Source organism: Xenopus tropicalis, chromosome 2 (assembly GCF_000004195.4).
Source record: "Xenopus tropicalis strain Nigerian chromosome 2, UCB_Xtro_10.0, whole genome shotgun sequence".
NCBI lineage: Eukaryota > Metazoa > Chordata > Amphibia > Anura > Pipidae > Xenopus > Xenopus tropicalis.
Window position 1 is genome coordinate 102117620 of NC_030678.2, and position 23909 is coordinate 102141528.

Here is a 23909-nt window from a genome sequence, read left to right on the forward strand (position 1 = left end):
GCAATAAGGGAAAATGTTAATATAATGTTAATTTCCATCTCCTCTGTATATTTTTTCCAGTTTGCACTATTGAGTGACAGGGTAGCATGCTGCATGGGTCATATAGTTAATAGGGATAGAAAGAAATGGGATAATGGGCAAGTGTCTGAAAGGCTGCCCCATTTGCTTTATTTTTATTTAACCTACAGTGAAAGCCTTCTGACATCAAAAGATATTCACATTTCATGTTAATGTAGGGGATCAGAGAACTCTGTCCCCTGTTTCTCAGTCTGTGACATCCAGCCTAGCTACAGACTGGGGAGGAACCCGATTGGCTTGATGCCCCAGTGCACGTCTGGGAAGAGGTGTGCTTAAGTTTGGAGCCAAAAATCAAGGGGCGGGACCAGAGTTAATAAAGGGAGCCCCTGTTGTTTTGCCAGTTGTTGGAAGAGAGATACAGAGTGAGCAGCCAGTACCAAGTGTTGTGAGTTCAGACTGAAAGGATAAGAGTCTGCTTGGTTGCCAGTGCTTACAAAGTCCTCTGTGGAATCTCCGTGAGTGTCCCCTGGTGTGAACAGGTATTGCTCGTTTGCCTGCTATGTGGGAGCAGCCACCTTTTCCAAGGGGAAGGTACTCTGGGGCAGGTAGCGCTACCTGGGGGGACTTAAGAGCTCTTGGTGAAGGGACTGAACTGATTTACGGGTTGTGGTCTATCCGGATCCAAGTTGGGACTGGGCACCTACAGAGACTGTGCCAGGAGTGGATAGACTGCACAAGTTCCTCAGGACAGGAAATTCAGTTATCCCTAAGCTGCTTTACATTCTATTTCAACAGTTATATAAAGTTTGATATTGCTGCATTACTGTGTGTGATTATTCCTAGTGGAAAGTCCCTAGAGGTGTGCTCCTCAGTGTCCACTAGGTGGAGGCACTGCGCTAAAATTTAGAGGCCTTAACAGTCACTTAAGGAACTGTAGGATGCAAATAACTTTGTAATGTCCCTGTGGCCAATTTGCATCAAGAATTGATGGTTTAAACATGCAGATATGCCTAATAATTCAGATATACTTTATATCTAATATGTATTTTCATAAAGTATTGATATATAATGATAACTCAGAGCCCCATATCCAGACATGTGAACAGCCTATTTTGAATTTTAACATCACATTAGTGCAGGGGTCCCCAACCTTTCTTACTTGTGAGCCACAGTCAAATGTAGAATGAGCACCATAAAAGTTCATGGAGGTGCCAAAAGATTGGCTATTAGGTAGCCTCTATGCACACTATCAGGTTACAGGAGGCTTTATTTGGTAGTTAATCTTATTTTAATTCTACCAAGACATGGCACTAAGACAGAAATTAAAAACTGGTTCAGGGCACTGAGAGCAACATCCAAGGGGTTGATGAGCAACGTGTTGCCCCCAAGCCACTGGTTGGGGATCACTGCATTAGTGCATCAATACTGCATGCACAGTTTTAGAACTATATTGCAGAACCCTTGGTTTGGGCTCCATGTTTTGTAACATGGTCACTGACACATGAACTTCCCCAAGTTCTGTCTTTCTCACTTATAGACTGCTGTACATTATATAATCAGGAAATCCTTGGGGGTGGGGGAAGTTAATATTGTGTGCAACATTTATTTCCTGTGCCTTGGGGCAGTTAAATACTAGGCTTTTGGGGAATTTTCTATAATCAATATATATTCATATATACTTTTCCCCCAACACTACAAAATGTATTTTTCCAACATGATTGCTTAAGAACAAAAACTGGCAGCTTACAGCCGCATGTGACTGGAATCAGATGGCTAAATGTATTAACTAATCAGGGCATAACTGAGTTTAGCTGGCACAGAAAAGCAATTAGCAGACAGATTCTGTTATTTAAATTCTGAGTGTGCTTTGTTATTGATATTTTAAATGTAGAAGAGCAAGGGAGACATAAGTGCAATGATGCAACAAAGTCTATGTACGTCATGACAAGTTGCAAAATGACAAATCACTGCCCTGGTGTAATTTAGCCCTTATGTTACTATATTTTTGGATTTATGTTCACTTCAGAAAGTTTTTTTCAACCCATTTTTGAATATTTGCGAAATTTTGCTTCTCTCTCTTCACTTTAAAGAATAAGTAAACCTTTTTTTTTCTATCAGTAAAATTACTCTAAACAGCCACCAGAATTACTTACTTTTGTCCCAGCATTCTATCTGACCTGGTTCCTCAGTTAGAAGTTGATGACCTGGCTCCTCAGTAAGAAGTTGATCGTTTCCTTTGCTTCCTTGTGCAGATTAAAACCCCGCCCCCACTTCCTGTTCAGGTCTCTCATCAAAAAAAACAAAAGCCTGCTAATGCACAGACTGGCTCCTGCTGCCTCCAGGCATGCACAGAAGGCTCTCCAGGTCAACAACAGTAATCAAATTGAAGAGAGAACTGAACAGGAAGTGGGGGCGGGGCTTCACTCTGCACAAGGAAGCAAAGGAAAGGATTAACGTCTAACTGAGGAACCAGGTCAGAGAGAATGCTGGGACAAAGGTAGGTAATTCTGGAGGCTGTTTAGAGTAATTTTATTGATAGAAAAAAAAGATTTACTTATTCTTTAAAGCACAAGGGAACCCAAATTTACTTGGTTATGTCTACAGTATACAATGACATTCTTGACAAATCTGCATTCCCTGCCTTTATGGTAACAATTTGGGAAATATCCTTTCCTGTTTTAGGAGGAAGGGAACAATTGAACAACTTTGGGATGAACTGGAACACAGATGAGGAGCCAGATCTGATCACCCAACATCAGATCTGATCACCAACAACGTTCCAACGAGTGGGGTAACTAGTGCAGGCCCCCTCCCACAAAAAACCTACAACCTCTATCTGGGGAGAGGGGAATCTCTACAGTTAAAGAAAAAGCATTCCTCTCTGTCCCTTGGTCCCCCCTGTGGGTTCTGCCTCCTCTATAGTTATACACCACTGGTTCTAATATTCTTTATAAAACACACCTATAGAATAGATGCAGTGGGCAAGAGATTATGAGCACTGACTGTGTAATGACTGTGGTCAAAAGTCAGGAAGTACTGGCAATTACTTTTGTCTGCAACCAATACAATTATAGAAAGAAAAGATATTAGTAGATTAATAAATTCGCAAACTTTTAAAATATGTAAGCATCCATATTTATTAATAGGGGCTTCATTCTCTGGGGCACATCATATACAGTATTATGGCAGGGTGTAAGAAGAAGGTAGGTTATATTAGTTACTCAAAAAGATTACTTTATTCATTGAAATAACTATCTTTGTGCAGATATGATCCATTTAATGTACAGGAGGGCCTCAGATAAGGAGATTAATATACAAATGATAAAAAACAGTAGTAAATAGTTCCATTATAGCTAATTTTCTAATGTAATTAAAATATCTGGTAGTCTTTTGTATGTATGTGTGTATGTACAATATATTCTACCTTTAATCAAAGAAAACATTTTTAATTACAGATATTATCTTCTGTTCATTGATTCTTACATAATAGTGAATGAAAGCATAGCAAAGCATGTACACAGAACATTTATTGTCTACATTTACACAGATTAATCAAATGCATATTGGCTTCTTTATTTTTGAGTGGGTGGTGACCCACTGTGTTTGTCAGCAGAGGAAAGCAGTTCCCTAGACCAAAATATCATAATATAACAGCTAGTAGCAATAAAAGGATTGCACTGTAGAACTGATGGTCATTGAGAATTATCTTTTCTAAGTAAGTACCCACAATGAAGTTACATTTAAAGTTTCCTGGCTATTTAAGTAAAAAAAACTGTTAAAAGTAGAACCAAGGTTGTCATCAAATAAGTTAACTGGCAAAGTAAAGTATTATAAATTGTTTACCCATCTTACTGACATTGGTTTGGGGTCCTTTTATCATAAGAAAACTAAAACACAGTGGGACTCAGCACATGGGTTACTTCCCATGGGTAAATTAGTCCAGTGTTAAAGGAAAAGTAACACTAAAAATTTTTAAGTAAAAAAGCTATTCTACCCTGCACCAATAACTGCCCTATCCTGAAAACCACTTAGTATTTTAAATGCTTTAATAGAAAATACCTCCTAAAACTTGGCTTCCTGTCAATTGAACTACGGTGATACGGCGAAGGAAGGAGCTGCATCCACTATGCGACGATCGATCGATCGAGCCTAGCCTTCCTTCTGTATAGGAACGAGTCAGGCTAGGCTCAATCAATCGATCATCACATAGTGGATGCAGCTCCTTCCTTCGCTGTATCGCCGTAGTTCAATTGACAGGAAGCCAAGTTTTAGCAGGTATTTTCTATTAAAGCATTTAAAACACTAATAGTTTGCAGCATAGGGCAGTTATTGGTGCAAAGTAGAAAAGCTTTTTTACGTAAAAAAAATTTAGTGTTACATTTCCTTTAATAAATGACCCTCTGTGTGTGTAGTTACTAACACCTTACATTTAGCAATTTTTATACTTATTATTTTCATTTATCTAAAAGTATGTCTAGAGGGGTGTATTTAATTTGGGGGTTTTTATTTTTTTTTGGAGAAATTCAAACCAGATTTTGCTAACCTAGGGCACAATATTAGTCAATAGACACCACTTATATTAGAGTAAATGAGTGGACTTTTTGGTTTCCACATTATTTTCAGCAAATGGTTATAATGCCATTTGGATATAATATTTAACTTGTAGGTAGAAAATTTAGAGGGTAGTAGAAACCAGGAAAATACTGACAGTGACACTTTGTATCATCTCTGTCCAACCTGTGGTACTTCCACCAAACAACCCATATTGCCTTTAGATCTATAAATTGCAATGATGTTATAAATTGGTCTTTATATCTTAAAAGTAAAAAATTCCACTTGGCTGCATGATGGTTCTTGCCCATCCCACTTCAGAATTGCAGACATAGGGGCACATTTACTAACCCACGAATCCGAATCCGAATTGGAAAAACTCCAATTGGAAAACGAACATTTTGCGACTTTTTCGTAGTTTTTGCGATTTTTTCGGCGTCTTTACGACTTTTCGGAAATTGTCGCGACTTTTTCGTTACCAATACGATTTGCGCGAAAAAACGCGAGTTTTTCGTAGCCATTACGATTCGCTCGTATCTTGACGCAACTTTTTCGTATTGAGCGCTCGTAAGCGGCGGGCGAAACTTTCAGACTTAGCATGATTTTGGAAGCCTCCCATAGGACTCAATGGCACCCTGCAGCTCCAACCTGGCCCAAGAAAAGTCACCATACTGAAGCTTGAATGAATCCGAATCTTTCGTACTCGGAGTAACGCTACGAAAAAATCGCCTGATTTTGCGCAACATTCGGAATGGCTACGAAAAAGTCGCGTCAATTTTCCAAAAAATCGCCAAATATCGATCATTACAAAAAAAACACAATCGGACGCATTTGGCCCGTTCGTGAGTAAGTAAATGTGCCCCATAAAGTTTAAAAAGGATGTCTTCTGGACCTAATTTTCTTTTATCAAAAGATCCGAACTGAAAAAGTACAAACAGGAAAAAGCATGGAAACTGCTCAGTTAGGTCAAGAGCAAGAATAAATGAAAAAGAATGCCCCCTCACTAGGTTTGATATTTATTATATGGACTGCCCTTTCTTTTGATATTTATCTTTCCATAAGTGGCTCCTTGCGATGATGTGCAATGGAACAAATGAATTAGAATGTATAGAATAACATTTTATTGTTCACCATCACACAATAGTCCTAATTTGAACAGCCCTTGTCAGAGAAAAACTATTTTTTTTATTCATCTTTATTATTTTAAATATTCTGTTCCGAAGAAAAACACCATATAAGCTGCACATGAGCAATACTAAGGGGCATATTAAGCTGTGTAAAAGGAACCCAAAACATTTTGTAAAAACTGTGTATAATAAATGGAGAAGCTCTCCATTACGTAAGTTCCAGTGGAAGAAAAAAATGCATAAAAAAATGACACTGATTTTACTACGTTATTTTTACATGGCGAAGCCTGGCAAATGTTTTCACCATTTTTTACACAGCATAATAAATAGACCCCAAAGTGTACAGTGATCTTTTAACCATGGATTTGGGTTCCCAAACCAATCCCAGTCTTTTTTTGACGTTTCTGTTAACTACTACTATGTTCAGTCTGCCGTGTTCTGGGGTATTACACCTGGATACATAAATGGGGGATATGGGAGCACCCTTAGGCTAAGTCAATGTACAATGGAAGTGCAACTCATCTGGCCAAATTAGCTACACGTAAACAAAAGAGAGGGGGATTGATCAATGCACATTCCCTGATCTACTGTTTCACTAGTAATTTAATATCTATGCAAATAAACAGTATTTAGAATTTCCGTGTGTATTTACAAAAACAGGGGTTATTAGTTTCAAAGTTATGATCATAAAATTGAGAAGCCACCATACCTTGTCAAAGTAAACCCCAAATAGTGATTCTAACTATTTACCTCTGGGGCTCTGTTTTTTTTCACAGTGCTTAGCCCTCCCCCACCATTAGCTTATAGGAGAGAGATTGCTAAAACCAACACCCATTTTTAAAGGCATAAGACCACCAATTTGGTTATTCTTAGTGCAGAAGAAAGTATAAACTACACAAATGGGGGGTTGTGGGAGCACTCCAAGTAAAATATAAGTACAATGGAAGTGTTCTGTGTGTTCTGATGGCATTATACATTTACATGGCACTGTATTTATCGTGCCGTGTGTTCTGGGGGCCTTATACATGGAACTGACACTGCATTTATCCTGCCGTGAGTTCCGGGGTATTATACAGTACATAGAATTGACCTTGTATTTATACTGCCGTTCTGGGGTATTATAAATAAAAATAGTTCTGTATTTATCTTGTACAAGTAAAAAGGGTTGAGGAGACCGCCTCATACGTATGCAAAATAGACCAAAGGGATTCTGGGAACAAGTTCCTTAAGGCTCCTAAAAAAATCCCATCTACACAGGTTTATCCTTTAAGCTAAAACTTACCCACTGGGTTTTTGAAGCAAAAACCTCAACCCTTTTGACTTATTCTTGAATCCCCACTCTGTGCACTACACTGATGAGCCCCAAGAAGGGCGAAACAGGTCTGTAGTTGGGAATCTGATCAGCTATTATCCTGGCTTTTGCTTCATTTTCTGAACATTTTGAGAAGTCACCTTAAAGGAAAACTATACCCCAGAATGAATACTTAACCAACAGATAGTTTATATTATGTTAAGTGGCCAGAAATGAATATTCCTAAGGCAAAGGATATTAATATGAAAAGGAACAACAGTAGAGAGTGCTGTAAAAAAAAGTAGCCAACCAATAGGTTTTTGTAGAAATGAAGAGCGACCCATAGTTAGTACTGGGCCATGTGTGCCATAGTCCTGTGATCAGTAACTTATAATATAAACCAGATATTTTCTTTCAGTATTCTTAGCATATACCCAAGAATATTCATATTTGTACTATATCACATAAAGGGGCATGCTGAAAAAATGGCATAAAAAGCTGTGTAAAATAAATGGAGAAGGTTGCTGTCTGAACTCGTGAAACGTGTAAAAAATGACGTAAATTTTATGCCGTTTTTTACACGGCAAAGCCTGGCGATGTGGCGATGTATGGTGAATGTTTTTGACTTTTTTTTTATACTGCATAATAAATAGGCCCCTAAAAATCTCTCAGTTCTCTCTCCAGACATAGGATCACTGACAACACTGTATGATGTTCAGAAATCCAAAAAAGAAGTTCATGACTAGACCGTGTATAGAGCATGCTTTTTACTCGTCAGCTTTATTTGCATCTCCTTGATCCAATTGCCTGAATCTTGCAGATATACAAATGAGACAGGACAGATAAGACATGCCGAGTACAGGTTCAATCCTGAATGGTTAAGGTTTTTAGTAGCTTAAAGCACATTTGCCTTTTTGCTGCAATTCTGTGACCCTTTCCCTACATTAAAATATCTCTGTGATCACCTGCTGTCAGGCCCAAAATGAACTGCTTTCCTAGGAGCAGCCCTGACGTAACACAGCTTTCCACCTCCCTTCAGAAGGTCTCAGAGATGACACTGACATGCACAATAAATGATTGTAATAAGCAGCTCACTTGTTACACTAAGGGGGAGATTAATCAAGACACGAACGCTCGGAGCATTCATCTGAACGCTCCGAACGTATTTTTGCCGATTTTTCCCTGCCTGTGCGACTTTTTCGGACGTCTGCGTGACTTTTTTGGACGCTTGCGCAAAAAATTCGGAAAGGCTTTGCCGCTCTTGTTAATTGCTCGGTAAGAAAATTTTGTGACTTTCGAATCGCCAATATGGTATTATCGTGACTAATATGATTTTTTCGTAAGCACTTTCGTGACTTTTTGCGATCTTCAGCAATCTGAATTTTACCCATTTGGGACTGAACTCGTGTTTTGATAAATCTGCCCCTAAGAATATTTATGTATTTTGCACATGTGCAGATGCTGACATGAAGCGGAGATGTCTATGGGATTAAGAGGGAAAGGAAATCCAAAAGGGAATCAAAATGGTGGCTACGAAGGGATGCATTTTAATAGACAGGGGAAGCCTGCTTATCGGGAATCTGTGCATTTATGTGCAATATCAATTCAGAGATTTACTTTGGGCACTCATTAACTATGCAGGGTAAGCGTTAAAAACGTTTGCAGAGGGTTTAGGTACCCTTTAACTGCAAAGTAATTTTGCCTTTCCACTGACTCCAATGCATCTGGTGAAATTTTGCCTAATTTCGCTCATCACTAGTTGTATAACCAGTTGGTTATATTCTATTCCTATTAATAGCATTGCCACCACATGTGTTTAAGTGTTAAAGTCCAGGCCAGTAGGGAAAACCTATTTGTATTTCAAATATTCTTCATATTCTTCAGAGTTCACCAGAAGTCGTCACTTTTGGACTTTCTCCGAAAACAATATGTGAGCGATGGTAAACTCTGAGCATGGTTTACTCCTGCAGGCCTCAGAGTTCCGGAATATGCATGCACCCATATCAATTATATGATACATAATACAGCGTTGAACGTGTTTCTGAAGACCACAGTATTCAGAAAATAATATAATATTTAAGCTGTAAATGACTGTGCGGAATGAACCAGACAACCAGACATGCAGTCACTGAATGTGGGTTATATGGGTGCTACCATTTTTATTTTTGCTTTACACTTCTAAAATTCTGTATCACTAATATATACACAGTGCTGACAAGGGGAAGTTGAGCAGAGCATAATTTCCATTAGTATTACAAATACAGACAAGAGTATGATTCAGTGGTAATATTTTTATAATAGCAATAACATTAGAAATGCCCACATGACATATCAGAGTGTTGTAGATCACATTTTATGGAATTTCCAGCTGCCCTTCTAAATCCCAGTATCTCAGATCAATAAAAGATGTTGTAATATATTGATACATAAAAAAATAATAGTGTTGTAAAGCATACCAAATATAAGCCATACATCTTCAACAGTAAGAATAATATCTCTTTAAGCTGTGATTCTGTTGGATCTTAATTGAAAAGCCATATTTTAGGAGCGGCATTATGTCACCTGGTATCATAACCAACAAATTGCAAAGTCACCTTACAGATAAAAGCTTCGATCTATACAAAGCTATAGCCCTGTAAGGAAAACTGCACTAGAATTTCTGCTTATGGCAGTGGTAATAAGAACAGATTATTCAAGAAGACCAAGATGCAAATGATGGATACTGAATTGACACAGTTTAAAAAGTATTTAAAAATGACCATTCAAAATAAGTAGAGATGTTAAATGGTTACAAATGGCTACAAGAGGGCATCATAAAAGCACAAGAACCCTACAGGTACTCGTATAAACACTAAGGTCAAAACGAAAAACATATCATGATATTAGCAGCAGCACATGCTGAAAAATCCAATCAGACCTGTCTGCACAAAGAATCGGTTCAGGGAAATATACATTTGTGGTATAGCCACTGGAGGACAAGAAAGAGCAAAATCAAACTTTATGCACACATGTAATAAAAGTAATTAATAAGAAAATATGGGCAATCGATGATCCAAAAATCCATTATCTAGTAGGGCCCAGTACCTACTAACCCTTCATTCAGTTCCTTAACAAGGAAACCTCCTCAGTATCTGAATATAAGTCATAAGCAAACCACCCCCCCCCCAAAAAAAAACAAAATTCAGGTGTATATATTACATAAAATCCATTCCTTAGAATATATATATATATATATATATAAGTTTAGAACTTTAGATGCGAACTGGAAAGCTCTAAAAAAGGCAATGTAAGATATTTTTAACTGAAAAAGGAATGCTTTCTGTTAAATTTAAAAACTTTTCAAACAGCAAAAATCTGTGTAAAAGTCTACAAGGTATTTTTATTTCCTAATGTTAATGTGTTAATGGCCCTTTATACAAAACAGAGACAGATCTTTTGGTAGCCATAAATGGGCACATTTAAGCTGTTGATAGAGGCCATTCAAACTGAGCCGGCAGCTTATCTGCCTGTGTATTGGGCCCTCCAACCTGCCTGTCCAACTTATATCTGTCCGAAAATCAGATTGGGCAGGTTTAAAATCTCAAGATAAGGGCCACATGGGCTCGTTCATACTGTCCTCGCCCCAATGACCTGCATACCTGAGGCTCAAATGATCAGATCAGCCAAATATCAGTGTGAAGATCTTCTTGTTTGGCAGCCTAAAGTATCCTGGACCAATTATGATCTAATAATGTAGCCCAGCTGAGGAACATTGATTTCCTATTATATTTTTTATATTAATTGGAATATGCTGTCAGCCATCATCAGCTTAATAACATTCATAGAGAAATTATGAATTTCATAATAACTGATCATATAGAGATCCTTTTTAGGATTTTTTTTCTACCAGAGGAAGCTCTTTATCCATCTTGGTGGATTTGCCTGGTCTTTCAGGCCTTTTCAGGGACACTAGTACCCTAGTACAATCCTTACTGACATCCATGAGCAGTTCGGCACATAAGAGAAAATTGGTTTCTACAAAACTTTGGAGCCCACTGAGCTACGGTGATTTTGATATTAAGCAAGATTATGACTCAGTATCAGTGGCACCACATTGCGATGACTTAGTGCAGGGTGTAGCTGAACTAGAAGAATTTGCATAGGAATGCCAGACTGCAGGGTACAAATTTGCTTTATTCCTGTACCACAACCTTTCTCAGTACTCTGCCTAGTGCTAAGGCATTTCAAATAAACATTTTACTTTTTACAGTAATGCATTGAACAACATTACTTATATATTGAGGTTATTTTTACGACATTTAATTAGATGTAGAGCGTGGAATTCATAGTCCTTACGATAAAACATAAAAGTCTTTCCCTCATTGCCAATTACATATATCAAGATTATCATCTAAGGAGAATCTTAGTTTTTTCATGTTGATTTATATATTTTCAAAGTCTATAATCTTATGGCAATAGAGACTATCAGAAGGCATAAAGTTATTTATCTAACTGACCTGACTACCAATTGTGTGCCTAACATAGTTACATAGGGTTGAAAAAAGACCATCAAGTTCAACCCTTCCAAGTAAACCCAGCACACACAAACCTATACTGACCAATCTATACACTCACATACACAAACTATACATACCAACATCAATACTAACTGTAGATATTAGTATCACAATAGCCTTGGATACTATGCTTGTTCAAAAACTCATCCAGGCCCCTCTTAAAGGCATTAGCAGAATCTGCCATTACAATATCACTAGGAAGGGCATTCCACAACCTCACTGCCCTCACCATGGAAAACCACATACGCTGCTTTAAATGTTCCATTCCTTAATCTAAAGGGGTGGCGTCTGGTGTGCTGGTCATTTTAATGGGAAAAAAGAACACCCCCTATTTGCCTATAATCCCCTCTAATGTACTTGTACAGAGTAATCATGTCCCCTCGCAAGCGCCTTTTATCTAGAGAAAACATCCCCAACCTCGACAGTCTAACCTCATAGCTTAAATCTTCCATCCCCTTTACCAGTTTAGCGGCACGTCTCTGCACTCTCTCCAGCTCATTAATATGGACTGCACTTAAGGACTGCACTAACAACACAGGTCCAATTAGAAAATGTTCCATTTACCACCACTCTTTCTACTCTATCCTTCAGCCAGTTCTCTATCCAATTACAAATATTATGTTCTAGGCCAATATTCCTCAATTTTATCATTAACTTTCTGTGAGGTACTGTATCAAACGCTTTAGCAAAGTCTAAGTAGATGACATCCACTGCCATTCCACCATTGAGATTCCTACTCACCTCCTCACAAAAGGCAACTAAATTAGCTGAGGCTCTTTTCCTGCTAATATCAGACAAGGTGGTTTCTTCTGGGGGAGAGGAGAAACGCTAGAAACCACATTTTCCACCTAAATTGTAAGCTCTTTTGGGCAGGGCTCTCTTCACCTCTTGTATTGTTTATTGATTGCTTTATATGTTACTCTGTATGTCCAATGTATGAAACCCACTTATTGTACAGCACTGCGGAATATGTTGGCGCTTTATAAATAAATGTTAATAAAATAATAATAATAACATTGGTTGTAATAGAAACTACACCTTTAGTACTTTGGTGTTTAAGTTCAATAAGTGTATTTTCAGGTTGAAAAATGACTTGTACCAACCATCTTATCTGACATTAACCATTGTGAGCTTACTGAAAATCTGAGCCAAGAACCAACATGTTTTGAAAAGAAAACTCTGAAATGACGTGACATACATTTACTTAGAACTTCCAGGGTTACAGACAAAAGACAGTGACATGTACATCCAAATAACTAACGAGAAGCAGGGTGTAAAGTGCAAAAGTTTGCCCAAGTTACCATAAAGTTTAGACATGGCACCCTGACCTGCTTTTGCTTGTGCTTTATCCTAGAATGCAAATATCTTTATTTCTCTTGTGAATACAGTATTCTGCAGTGATTTATTTATGAGTGGCAGGCAGGGTAAGGCTCAGAAGCATCCCCCTGCCACTCCCAGATGATTAAGTTGGAAAAGCTTTAGAAGGCAGCAAGGTCAGAGCTGCATTGCAAGTCAAAGATGAGCATATTTTGTCATATATTAGTTGCTATAATTAAGGCTACCATACAAATGCTTATTGATAATTTGTAAGTGAGGATTGTGGAGATATAAGGAGGACCCAGAGTTCTACCTTTAAAGGAACAGTTTAGTGTAAAAATTAAACTGGGTGAAATAGATTGTGCAAAATAAAAATTATTTCTAATATAGTTAGTTGGTTAGTTAATTTTTCAGCACACCGTTCATATCACTGTATGTAATGTATGTATATAATTAGGTGCTACATAATTTGTACTGAAATCACATAAATATTGAAAAAAGGTGGACACCGGGAACCTTTTTCTTATAAAAATAAAGATATACTTTAAACCATTTAAAAGAACAGGCTCTTGGGGTCTTGATAAAGGTCTTAGATGGAGACCAATATGTTGGCCTATTTTTAAATGGTTTGAAGAAAAAGGTTCCCAGTGTGCACCTTTTTTCAATATTTATGTATTATAGTTTGCCAAAAATGTAATCTATAAAGGCTAACATAATAGTCAGAACACTACTTCCTGCTTTCACCTCTCTAACCTCTTTGTTAGTCAGTGTCATTAGCGTGGGCCACATGTTCAGTTAGTTTGTGAGTATACAGCTCAGATTCAAATGCAAGCTAACTGATCAGTTATGTCCCATATGGCCCCCCCTCAAGTCACTGATTGGCTACTGACTGAGAAAGTAGAGTTCTGGCCATTATGTTAGACATCTGTCCACTCCAGCCTTTATAGATTACATTTTTGCCTGACTAACTATATTGAAAACATTTACCCAGTTTCATATTTACACTGAACTGTTCCTTTAAAAAAAAAATGTACCTATACCCGTCACCCTCCTCATGGAAACCAACCACATCTAGCAGATAAGGTTCTGTTATGGGTTGCTGTATGTTACTGAACATACTGCTTAGTTTGAGATTTTAGTTCCATTACCCCCTTTTTTTGGAAAATGAAAATGGTGGGCAAAAGGAAAAGATGGGCTTTATAAATTACTCTTGGCTGAAAATCGGTTTAGAATCTAAACATTATAACCACTAGGTGGCAGTAGTGTTATAGGAATATTTCTAACTATAGTCTCTGGATTGCAGTTCATTACTGGAATAAAAACTGCAGTAAAATTGTATATGTGTGTGTTAAACTCTTAATATTTAGGTTTTCTTTATTTAATATACAGATGTTAATGTTTTAAAAACTCCTGCCCTGTGCTTGTTTTAAGAAAATATGCCACTTCAGTCACATTTCGATATCACTATGCTGCAGGCAACACTATTTAAATGTATATTACTCATTCTAATTAAGCTTTAGGTGATTTTCTTAAGGAACATCAGAATCTATTTCAAAGGAAATGATAAGATGCAGTTTCTATTTATTTTCTATCATGCTGACTAATTCATCTGGGCACTTTCCCTTCCTATGCTAGTTCCTGGGTAAAGTAAATAATTAATGCCTGTTTGAACCCATAAAATTGAAATGCATGTACTCTTTCATGTCATTTGGGTTTTAAAGGCTAAGTAAACCTTTGCTAATCAGCAACTTGAAGTAATTTGTTCAGTGTATACTCAGAACCATGATTCACTATAGGTCGATAAGCGTTATCGCATGCTTTTTTGTGTTAAAATTGACTAAAATATTATCCTAGCATTAAGTCGCATATTGCTTGCATTAAATAGCGCACAACTGAATGCATTAATTTTAACGCATTGCGTTAATTCTCATGCAGAAATAATACTAACGCATGATTCACAAACACTTAGGGCCTGATTCACTTTTTTATTGCACGCTTTTTTGCGTTAAATTAGTCGCGATAATTAGCGCGCGATTCACCATAGTATTATCGTGTGCGTTAAGTCGCCATTTTCACATGCGGTATTTTTCGCGCTAGTTTTAACGCATGCGTTAATTTTTTCCCTGAAAAGAATACGATCGCATGATTCACAAACACTTAGGCACGCTAAATATCGTATTAGGTCTGTGCTAAAATTAACACCTACTTGGGGCAGGCGGTAATTACAGAAAAGTACAGTTCATGAGCTTTTGGCAACACAATATGTAGTTTGCAGTGTGATTTATTCAAGTCTGTGTTGGCCCTAGAGTGATGTAGCCTCCAGTTTGCAGGGAAATGGTCATTTTCAGAACAGTAGTTTTCCGAAAGTAATGGCGTGTATGGCTAATATGGCGTGCGTTTTTTCGCATGCGGTTCTGTGCATGATTTTGGAAGCCGCCCATAAGAATCAATGGCACTCTGCAGCTCCAACCTGGCCCAAGGAAAGTCTCCCATAGGGCTCAATGGCACTCTGCAGCTCCAACCTGGCCCAAGGAAAGTCTCCCATAGGGCTCAATGGCACTCTGCAGCTCCAACCTGGCCCAAGGAAAGTCTCCCATAGGGCTCAATGGCACTCTGCAGCTCCAACCCGGCCCAAGGAAAGTCTCCCATAGGGCTCAATGGCACTCTGCAGCGCCAACCTGGCCCAAGGAAAGTCTCCCATAGGGCTCAATGGCACTCTGCAGCGCCAACCTGGCCCAAGGAAAGTCTCCCATAGGGCTCAATGGCACTCTGCAGCTCCAACCTGGCCCAAGAAAAGTCTCCCATAGGGCTCAATGGCACTCTGCAGCTCCAACCCGGCCCAAGGAAAGTCTCCCATAGGGCTCAATGGCACTCTGCAGCTCCAACCCGGCCCAAGGAAAGTCTCCCATAGGGCTCAATGGCACTCTGCAGCTCCAACCTGGCCCAAGGAAAGTCTCCCATAGGGCTCAATGGCACTCTGCAGCTCCAACCTGGCCCAAGGAAAGTCACGATAATGAAGCTTGAATGAATCCAAAACTTTCGTACTTGGTGTGACAATACGATTTTGACACGTTTTTTGTCGCAAAGCATGAAAAAGTTGCGCAAATGCAGAAAATATATGCAAAAGTTGTAACCTTTAAAAAAAATACAATTTTTTTGTATTTGGACCTGTCGTACTTTGATGAATGTGCCCCTAACTGTAATGTAATTATGCCTTATCAGTGTATTTGGGTAAAATTTTCTATGGTTTTACAAATTTTCCTGTGAAACAAAATGCTTCATTTTTGCTCACCACTATTTGTTATTCTGCATGTAACAACATTTCCTTGTTCTTATGAATGAATTACAGATGCAAATGATTTCACTTGTGAGAATGCTGTTTACTGTCACTGTATCAGCTAACTTGCCAATAGCATACAAATGGAATATCTGCCTTCATGATATTACACTTTAATCAAATATCACAAGGGAGGACATCCTGCTGGTTAGTTGTTCTGTGAAAAATGTGTGAAAATGGAAGCAATAGGATCAATGTGCACCCTGGATGCCCAACCTTTTACCTATCCTCTTATTTTTTTTGCTTAGGATCACTATAATGAAAATATGTGACAACATTTTGAATCAAGGTTACAAGCATTTATTAAACATGCAAACAATACATGAACATATAACATTTTCTTACCAACATAAAATACCTGGTTTCCCTGCACCTCAGGGGCCCAGTTGCTCAGGTTGCCTGGAGCAGCCTTGTGTTTTGCTCTCCCGGCCCTCCTTAGGTGAAGTCACCACCTTCCCTATCAGCTGTGCCTCTCACCTCAACCTTCGCCCACAACTGCTAGATAAGGTGGTTCATGGCTTAAGCCATCTCAAAGTTCTCTCCCCTCCTGTCCCCCTGTATAACCAGGATGACAATGGACTACAGGCTGGTTAAAACCAGAAAGTGATGTTCCATTTGAAACCCCTTTCAGATGTGTTCCCCACTCCCCACAATACCCCATGCTTCCCATTACAGTGAGGGTATAAAAACATGGATTCAGATTTACACTGACTGACTGCCAGAATGTTTAAAATACGGATAAAATGTTTGTGATTTGTCATAGCAAAATGTAGATAACATTGTGGTTGAGCAAACATTGCTTACAGTGTATATCACCTTTTAGGATGTTACTAGAGCTAAGTAATCACATTGTTTTCATCTGGCATAAACCATTATTAGTAAAATGGAACTGAATTTACTGCAGGTGGTAGTCAATAAAAGGTATTCCATACTGGAAAATACATAATGGATAGAAGGAATGTCAACCTGAAGTTTCCTAGTTGTAGAAAACCGTTTAGGCATAGTGGGGGCATAAGCCCTGAATCTAGAACATAGAACTGTAGAAAATGAGTATAAAGACCAACCCAGAAATGGGTTAACACATAAAAGAAGACAAATGAACATAGATACTAGTTATTTGCTAGTATATGATGTAGTTAGCAAGCTTACCAGTGTAGAATTCTATATTCACATGCTGGAAGTATAGTGGTCCAGAAGGGTCAAAGATGATGGTAAAAAGTAAATAACTGCAGATATGGCAAATGGTCAGCAGAGAGAGTTCACCACAAATGAGTGATGGAAAATGACAGGAATATGAGAATTTATGCTGGAGACATGTCTTTCAGAGGTAGATTTAGGCAGAATAGTTGCTATGCTTATAGGGGTTGTCCATCTTTGAGTTCAATTTTAGTATAATGTAGAGAGTAATATTCTGCAGTTGGTCTTCATTTGTCATTATTTGCAGTTTTTAAATTATTTCAGTTTTTTGTTTGGCAGCTCTCCAGCATGAAGTTTTAGCAGCTATTTGGTTGCTAGGATCCAAATTACCTCAGCAACCAGGGTGTGGTTTGAACAAAAGTAGAGAATAGGAGAGGGACTGAATAGAAAAAGAAGTAATATAACAGTTAAACTTTAGTTCACAGAGCAATAGTTTTTTGGCTCAGGGGTCAGTGACTCCTATTTGAAAGCTGCAAATAGTTAGAAGAAGAAGGCAAATAATTCAAAAACTATGAAAAACACAAATAATAAAGACTAATTAAAAAGTTGCTTAGAATTACCCTTTTTATAACATACTAAAAGTTAACATAAAAGTGAACCACCCCTTTAATAAAGGGTCTACATTTTTTTCCTTTTCATTACAAATGTTTTTATATAGAGAGTTAATCAAAAACGGAGATCCAGCATCTTTAGGATTTGTTAAAAACCTGAAAACTATTTATTTAAGAGAGATCAATGTTTTGGTCTGGGTACCAGACCATCTTGGACTGAAATGTTGAAAAAAATAGCTTAGTTATTGTGCCCCTTATGATGTAAAACATTGCTGTCCAACTAATTACATGAAGTGGGCCAAATATTTCTTGTATAGCATGTTGGAGGGCTGGATTATATTAAAATGGTTATGTCATCCAGTGAAGTCTATGGGGCTGAGTAATATTCCTATACAATTTGCAATTGGTCTTCATTTTTTATTATTTGTGGATTTTTAATTATTTCTGTTTTGTCCAGCAACTCTCCAGTTTGGAATTTCAACTGGTTACTAGGGTTCAAATTGAATGAGATACTGATGTATTTATAGGCAAGGACCTGAATATAAAATAAGTAATAAAAAGTAACAATAACAATAAAATGGGAGCCTCACAGAGCAATAGTTTTTTGGCTGCTGGGGTCAGTGACCCCCATTTGAAAGATGGAAAAAGTCAGAAAGATTTCAAATACTTAAAAAAATCTAAAAGTAAATAATCAAGACCAATTGAAAAGAATTGGTCATTCTATAATCTACTAAAAGTATGGGTTTGCCAAACTTCTGGTTCAATAATCCATTCAGTCTCTGAAGTTAAACCTGAGTATCTGAGTTCTTCAGAGAAAAGATAATTTCTACAGAAAGTACTGACAAAGCTAAAATCCCTTGCAAGAAGATCCTTACAGAGTTGTGCTTGGGTAATCCTTGTGTGTTTGCACAGGAATCTAACAGTAAAAGTAGGAGTCAAATAAAAGTAGGAGCTATGATTGTGTTAACCAATTCTCTTTATTATGGTTGGGCAGCAGCATATCCCAAAGGTTGTATATTCACTGGCCGTGACACAAGTCAGGAACTGCAAATCTTACTATGATATTAGCTATCACAGTCTTGTGAATTATGAGCTGTGCTGAATGAAATATGAAGCATCCGATGCACAGCGTAACTGCTACAGAATATCTGCTCTACTAAAGGCACAGGATTTAAGCATATTATTAAGTGGTGCTTTTGTAGAGTCCATATTTTGTAATTAGATTCACACTCACTGATCTGCTTTACATTTTTATCACTTCATCTTTCACTCAGTAGATTTTCTCTTTTTTAGCAGTGTTTCAGAGATTTCTACCACATGGAGCTAAGTGATTTTAATATATTTGTGCTCAGTATGAATGCAGTATGAATAAAATGTTGATCATCATCCCTTATCTGGGGAGCAGACAAAATTCAGCGGCATGCAAGGCCAGCGTACTCAGTCATCTTCTGACTAGGATTAAGCCGCACAAGGCTGCCTTTACAAACCATAAGTTAATTGGCGCCTTTTGTACTGTTAGTTGAAGGCTAGAGAATCGAAAAACTGTAAAACTGTCACAAAGCAGAAACAAAAGTGTTGGAAGGGCTTTTATTTTGTTTATATAAAAAAGATAAAATATTACAGCAATTAGGGGCATTATATGAAATAATAATAAAAATAAAATAAATTGACATTCCTGCTGTCTAGCACTGTGAGTTCTACTTGCATGTGCAGAACAGTTAGGGACATATGTATTATAGTGTTTAAACCTACATCACCAATGATATAGCAAGAAATCAGATCTTTGCATTGGTTTTCTAACTTGTAGGTGACTTGATAAATCTAATTGCTGATTGGTTGCTGTGGGCAACATCACTGGTGATGTTGGCTTACACACTATGATAAATATGCCCCTTATTGTGCTTTTTTTTTTCCATTTGGAGTGTTGGGTCTATGGTCAGTGAACAAAAGCATGTGTCAGGCAGACCTCATCTCTTGAGGTCTGTGATTGTAGACATAAATGCAACTCATAATGTCATACTGTGTCTGTTGATGTGAATGAGCCCTATAATGTGTATTAAGAGGGTCATTGTATACTGCATTTGTCCAAGGGGTGCACTCTATGACACATGTATGTATGTATGTATGTATGTATATCTTTATTTATAAAGCGCTACTTATGTACGCAGCGCTGTACAGTAGCATACATTAATACAAACAGGGGGTTATTAAGATAATAGATAAATACAAAGTACAAAAATAAATACAAGATACAGTTGCAATAAGAGTCAAAAACACAAGATGATGAAGGTCCCTGCCCCGTAGAGCTTACAATCTATATGGGAGGGCTACGTGTAGCCAGCTACCTGTTAAAGCTACAAAATGCCAGAAAATACCCTTCCATAGACAATACTGAGAATGGTATCTGCTAAACCAGTAGATATAACCCATAAACATGTGTTGGGAGGACTCCTGAGATGTGATTAAAACCAAAGAGTGTATTTTGAAGAGGTTTTTCTGTACATACCAAGGTTATGAGATATTGTGAGTGTCATGTAATTGCTCCTGTGCCACATTTTCAAAAGCCCAATGATACTTCTGCCTATCATAGAGGTTCCATTTGAAAGAATAGCTATGGATTTAATTGGGCCAATGGTGAAGTCTGCTAGAGGACAGCAACATGTACAGGTAGTTCTGGATTTTGCCAGTCGCTATCCAGAAGCGATTCATTTATGGAATAAATCCTCTAAAAGGCAACATTTCCCAGCAATGATCCAGCTCTATCATAGTAAAAATATGATATATTATCATGCTTATGCAAGTGATGGTTGTCAGTAATTATACATACAATGGTCCTATCCAACTCTTGGGACTGTGTCCATCCATTCCCTACATCCAAGTGTAATGTTTAATATATATATTTCACCAGTGTGCACCCAGTTACTCACTTCCAACGTGCTTACAAAACAGAAATGAAGCAAACCAAGACAAATACAAGTAACTTTTTAAGTTTTAATGTGACCTAGAAAGTTTTGGTCTGCGAGACTGAGAACACAGACCTGTCGTTCTCTCCTTCCTCATTTTCCTTCGAAATGACTCAGGTAAGATTGCTTTGATTTTCCAGCTGTACTGCAGTAAATAACATAAGAGAACAGTTTTCAAATAATCTTTCCTCTAAAAGATTTCTTATCAAAAAGCTCACATGGCAGACAGTTATCTATGCGATTTGCTGCTGCATTACTGAAGCCATAAATATCCAGAATGATTTACCCAACAAAGCTAAATGTTAAGAACAGAAATGTATATCTGTGTTTGCAGGGCTATGCCAGGATAGCCAGGCTGCGCAATGCTTCAATGCTATTTAAACGCAATTGTTTAAAAAAAAACAAAAAAAAAAAACAAAAACAGATGTCATCATCCACTCCCTATAAACATTAATATTCCAAATACAACTCATTTACATTTAGGAATATCTTGAAGGATAACAGTAAAGTGATCTAAAATGTGTGATAGAAAAAAAATCTTTTCCTGGTTAAACCAGTTGCTATATCCTGAAAACATGCAGAACAATGCATTATTATAGCAGTATGGGGCAATGCTTTTATTTGAACAGAAAGCGCTACTGGTTTTTTAGTTTTCTTGGGAAAATAAATATTGTATTCACTTATACTTTGAAGTGTAGCTATGCTGGGAAAGAGAATGCATTTAAAAAAATGAAATTAGTATTTTACTAAGGCTAATACATGCATTTATCATGTTTCACTTCATCTATTGTAAATCCACTTCTAATTGATCTTCCTCTCACCCAACTGTCTGCTCTCCAATCCATAATGAATGAAGCATTCATAGACTAATTCACCTCACTCATTGCTTTTCTACTTTAATGCTGTGCTGCCAGTCATTTAACTGCCTTTTCCTAACTTCAATCAAATTCAAAACAACTGTTTAAGATACTGCCCTTCTAAATGCTGTTGAAGAGGGAGTTGCTGGAAACCTGTATGTGCGTTATAAATAATAAGTAGGAGCCAGTCTAGCTCAGAAAGACAACAGAGTGCAATCTTTTGCCTCACAAACTGGTGTTGGAAAGTGCAGTATCAGAGCAGAAACTCATCCTGCCTTTCTTAGTGCTACATTTTTTAACCCATAGGTGCTTTAGATATTCCAGCCACGGAATGCAGGTATAAGGTTATCTTCTTATACTTGCATGTTTCATGTTGGAGCTAAATTCAAAATTTGTATTCTACCACGTATTTTACCTTTCTCTTTTATTACTTCTTGTTACCTCCATTTCTAAGATGTAATTTACCTTGTCACATATTTGACATTTATCCTTTCATGTTCAATTCATCCTGCCAATTCATTCAGCTCACCTGCCTTTGGGCTCTAAAATGCTTCCTGAAAGTGCATCTTTCTACTCTGTTTTGTACTTAATTGTACCCACTTCATCATGTCTTCCTTCCTCACTTTGTCCCACTATACATTACAGATGCTATCTGAAACTCCCTGAAGAAGGGGTTATACTCCAAAAGCTTGTGCTATTTGTTTCTGCAATAAATAAGTTAAAGGCATTACCGGCATATTGGTGTGCTTCTTCCCTTTACAAAGATACATGGAAAAGGCTTGGAAGTGGCTGAGGAAGTCAAGCACCCTCTGAGAGTATGTATGTATGTGGTGTGCTGAAGATTTTTCTCTGTTGATTTTGGAAGCCTCCCATAGGACTCAATGGCACTCTGCAGCTCCAACCTGGCCCAAGGAAAGTCTCCCATAGGGCTCAATGGCGCTCTGCAGCTCCAACCTGGCCCAAGGAAAGTCTCCCATAGGGCTCAATGGCACTCTGCAGCTCCAACCCGGCCCAAGGAAAGTCTCCCATAGGGCTCAATGGCACTCTGCAGCTCCAACCCGGCCCAAGGAAAGTCTCCCATAGGGCTCAATGGCACTCTGCAGCTCCAACCCGGCCCAAGGAAAGTCTCCCATAGGGCTCAATGGCACTCTGCAGCTCCCTGGCCAAAGTCCCCAAGGCCATGCCTGCAGCCCAACCGGCCAGAAGTCTCCCATAGGGCTCAATGGCACTCTGCAGCTCCAACCTGGCCCAAGGAAAGTCCCATAGGCCAATGGCCTGCAGCCACTGCAAGGAAGCCCTACTGAACTGATGAATAACAAAACTTTTGTACTCGTTGCAACAAATATGATTTTGCCGCACAAATTGTCGCAAAGTACGAAAAACTTGCTGAAATTAACGAAAAAAAAGGCGAAAATACGCACAGTTCTAAAACTTAGAAAAAATACACAATTTTTGTAATTGTACCCAATCGTACATTGATAAATGGGGCCCCTATATCTCTCATCTGCTCCAAGGGTTCCACTGTATTCTTTATGTCGGTTTATGGTATCATACAATAACAGAAGGCTAAGGATTATGTTGGCTTTAAGAAAAAAAATGCTGAAAGGTGATTTATTTGCTGCTCTCATGCAAACTCTGCATTTAGTATAAACCTGATGTATTTAATATTTAAAAAGTGGAACAAGATCAACATCAAGGAAGTCCAGACTGTAGTCTTAGTAGGTGTATAGTTGAATATTTATGGTGAAGGCACACGGGGCGATTAGTTGATTAAATTTAAAAAACAAAACAAATTGAGGTGACTAATTGTTACAATTTTCTTCCCCTTCACAAACGTAGAAGTCACTATACATACAAAGCTACTGAGGAGATACTGTTGCTCCAAAGCACAATTATACCTATTGCATTAAGCAGCCATAACAACAGGATAACATGGAAACCATTTGTGACAATTTGTCATTGTGATTAGTGCAACTCTCGCGTGGAAGGTAGGTGGAGATGGGGGGGAGTGGGGAATTTTAATAATATATATTGTCAGTCTGTCATGGCTTGTCCTTTCAAAAACATACTGGCAACAATTCTAACCTATTCTGTGAAAATGTCTCCCATTAGAGAAGACTTTACGACAGATCTGTTCATTGACC